General features: G+C 44.0%; 1 long non-coding RNA gene across 1 annotated transcript; it reads left to right on the top strand.

Annotated features, from left to right (window-relative positions):
• Positions 1-1,035: 1,035 nt before the first annotated feature.
• Positions 1,036-3,770, top strand: LOC147621338 (uncharacterized). Its single transcript, XR_015269811.1, has 2 exons — positions 1,036-3,221; positions 3,321-3,770. It is a non-coding gene; the product is annotated as an uncharacterized LOC147621338 (long non-coding RNA).
• Positions 3,771-4,014: the final 244 nt, after the last annotated feature.

Raw genomic sequence — 4,014 nt, 5'->3', positions numbered from 1 at the left:
AGGCGCACTCCAAGAAGATGGTGGGTCAGAATTGTAACAACTTAGCGGTGTCTCGAGGAGATGATGGGTTAGAATTGTAACAACTTAAGTGGTGTCTCGTTGCAAGTGAGATTCACATCTTATCTTGCATTATACATAAAGAATTAGTAAGTTCAAGAAGTAAATTAGTGAGACTACAAATTGGATCTCCATTAACATGTAATCGACAACATTAAGGCAATTTGTGTTGTAACTAGAGTGTTAAGCTATTTCTTGTGTAATTGGGCCAATTGGCTATAACTTCGGATCAATATATAGTCTAAAAGCCAGTGAGATTTAGATTGAGTATGGCGATGATGAGAAATAAGCTAATAAAATGGGATTTGATGGATGAGAATTGAATAATAATAGTATAAGTAGATTTGATGTATGGGGCTGGATTAATATACGTGGATTTGGCTATAATTCAATATCATCGAGATTGCATGGGAGGAGGGTATTTGGAAGCCGTGTACGGCACGACAAGCAGGGCGAGGGGGGGCTTTCAAACCAGGCCTACGAGCAAGCTTCATAGCCCGCAATGAGAGCGAGCGACGACGTCCGATCCGCGATGCTCTGACACAAAGAAAAAAAAGAAAACCGTAACACAACGACAGGCCACGCTCTTCAATGTTTGTCTGCCTTGCATGCGTTACGCATATATACATAAATACGATTGATTATATTCCCCCCCATTGCCATCCACAAGTCATGACAATGATCCCCCCCATGCACATGATCGTTGCATGCCTGCACTCTCTTCACATCTCATGCATGCGCTCGCTGCGTGCATTGCGTTAGCATGCATGCATGCATGCATCCATCCATCGTCGTCACTCGTATCAGCGCTGCACGCGCGTGGCGCGTCTAAGGTCTCCACTGACGTGGACCCACGACCCTGTGGGGCTTGTTGGACAAAGGAGTGGGTGGCAACATGCTTAGATTATTAAATGCGGAGGGGTATCCCGGGCCTCGAAAGGCAGGAGTTGTGTAAACGTAATGAGCGCACCCCCCCCCCCCCCCCCGCCTTCTTCCTCCGTTCCTCCCTGACAAGGGGAGAGACAGAGTTTGCATTGAGAGAGAGAGAGAGAGAGAGAGAGGAGAGAGAGCTCAGAGCCTTGGCCATTGCACTAGAAAGAGAACCTTGGCAATTGCAATTGCACTTGCAGGAGAGAGAGAGTGTGTGTGTGTGTGGACTCTGGAGTGTGGAGAGAGAGAGAGAGAGAGAGATAGATATTGCACTTGCAGCAGAGAGACAGAGAGAGAGTATGGAGTTTGAGAGAGAAGGAGAGGATACTAGAGAGTAGAAACTCCTAGAGAGTTTGAAGAGAGAGAGAGAGAGAGATAGCCCCTTGGCCATTGCACTTGTCAGAGTAGAGACTTTGGAGAGAGAGAGAGAGCCTTGGCCATTGCACTTGCAGGAGGAGGAGAGAGAGGGAGAGGCTTGGCCATTGCACTTGCAGAAGAGAAGAGAGGAGAGAGAGAGAGAGAGAGAGAGCAGTCAGCAGAGGAAGGTAAAAAGTTCACAACTTAATTCCCTTTCCCTATCGTTTCAGAGCTCATTCAATTAATTCAGAGCGCACAAGTGCAGTCCCCCAGCTCCCAAAACACTCACCTCTAGTGGATAAATAGGGGAAGCCTTCCCTCACCACCTTCACCTCCCCTCGCGTCTCCACCATATGCATGCTTTCGACCTAGAACTGCATGTCGCAGCATGCGAAGCCTTGCAGATCAAGTCTTCACGTATAATCTCCTGCGTTAGCCTAATCACCCAGCCTTACTCACTCTCAAACCTCCATTAATTATTTCTCGGAGTTCTTGCTTATTTTTCCACAACTTTCTTGAACCTCGTACTAGGATGATCTCTTCCAAGCACTAAGCTCAAGAAAGCTGTGGGAAAACATGCAAGGATTCCTTACAACGCTCGCTGCTTCAAAATGATGGGGGCTACTACACACCTTACAGCTTGTGGCATTTGCATCCTTAGCTCTAAAAGATCTCTTCCAAGCTCCCGGTGTGTTTCAGCCTTTGATAATACTTACTCCATACTTTGTCTCTTAAGATCTGTGGGGTGTTGTTTACTTTGTGTGCCTCTGTCTATGCTAGTGTTCCTCCCTATGGTGCTTTCAAGCTCATGTACATGCATGCATGCAGTCGTTATAAGGCTAAGAAAAGGTCTTATTTCTGTGCATGTTTTGTAAAAACAGCATTACGCACACACATTGTGCTGTATTTATGGTGTTCCGAAGTCAAATTCTGTGCTTGTTTTGGTCGAGGCTTTTCTCTATCTTTAAAGCCGTGGCACGTGCAATCTATGAGAATTAGTAAGTATGTTCTCTTAGCTCACCAGGTGACTCTAATGGTTCTGGAGTCTTGTGATTTCCAGAAAAGCTATGCATGACAATACATTCGGAAGGTAAACGAAGGTATAAAATGAGGTGTTTTTCCTGAGTGGGTTTTGTATTTTATTGATGCCATTATTTTCAACTCATTCATCGATGTGCTCATCTTTCTCTGTTGCAATGCTTCATTTCTGCATTGATGTGCTCCTCTTTCTCTATATTAATCATTTTGTTGATGTCCTCTTCTTCTGTAAGCAGGTCCAACGTCGTTGTCCTTCCCTTACAAAGCCTGCGATTTTTTTTTTGTGTAATGTGTAGTCCGACTGAAATAGTGTTGATTTATTCTGTGTATAAGCTATTTTCTAGAATTTGTTGGATAGTGCGCTACGTATGATTAAGGTTTCCTGGGAAGCTCCGACCGAAGCTTTATCTGTTTGCAACTTGTGTGTAATTGCTTGGACGTGTCCTCTCATCAAGCTTTTTTGTTTGCTTTTTGCTAGCCGCACCATGTAATGTGATTCTGTAGAGGTTTTGGTACGTCGGTCACACGCTTCCTGTGACGTTCTTCTACAATCGTTAGCGAGGGGTTCCTTGCAACCTCCGCGAGGATCTTTCCAAGTTCTAATTTTTAAAGGTGGCCAAGTACTAATTTTTAAAGTTGGCGTTTGTTAGTTTTTTCAGACGGATCGGTTCATCCCTGCTGATGTTATCGAGTGTTCGTAGCGCAAGCTTGTGTGGTTAATGCCGTTGGTCTTGCTGATGGAGGAACTGTGCTTTTTTCTCAATCGCTTACGTGACCCACCTGTGTTTGCTAATTTTGTGATTGTATTCTGCAACAGCCTAGAGAATACCCTTCATTTAGTACGTTTAGCACTATGTATACCATGTAATCTTTGCATTAGCGTTCATTTATTCTCAGAATTGTAATTAGTATTAACGTGTTTGGGGTGGTGATTACAGGGTTAGGGCTTTTGTGAGGGTGCATGTTGCTGCTGTTTTGAAGTCGCAATTATAGCTTTAATGTTGATTTCATCGTAACTTAAGCTTCTTGTTGCCTCTATTACCTCGCTTACTCTCTGCCATAACCCTAAAATCACATACCATCTGCTTCTCTTTGGTCGTTCACAAGTCACCCAAGTCTGGCACTGGTTACGTTGTTTCTGACAGAGCCTTGGGGAACTCACAAGTCATGGATCCAAAACCATGAGAATCAGGCTCTCGTGGAATACGCTTATTTTTCAATCTCTCTTGAGTTTTGCTTCCTCTAAATTTTTACTTCCGTCAGTCGATGGAAGATCTTATTCTGTTCTCGTCGGGCACAATCTTATTTATCCTTCGTCTTTGTCGCAAGAATGTGTCGCTGTAGATCTTAAATTTCCCGCATCAGTACATTGCTGCTATTCCCTCCAATCAATCCTTTAATTCTGAGCAGTTTACCCCTTTTGGCACCGAAACCTGTAGTTGCGGGGTGGGGGCTTCTGTTCCCCGTGGTAAATGAATTTCTTAATTGCATACTCATTAAATAGACTTTTATTTATTTTTTGAATGATATTCTCAATAACCAAGCTCCTTACTTTAGAGATGACAACTTTTCACTAGCTAGACGGCATGCTAGCGACGCTGAACTAAAGCCATTGTGAACACGGAGATGGCG

This window comes from Cibotium barometz, chromosome 30, assembly GCF_041138505.1.
Source record: "Cibotium barometz isolate CiBa-2024 chromosome 30, ASM4113850v1, whole genome shotgun sequence".
Lineage (NCBI taxonomy): Eukaryota > Viridiplantae > Streptophyta > Polypodiopsida > Cyatheales > Cibotiaceae > Cibotium > Cibotium barometz.
Note: the sequence above shows the minus strand (reverse complement) of the source record. Positions and strands in the feature narration are given on the sequence as shown.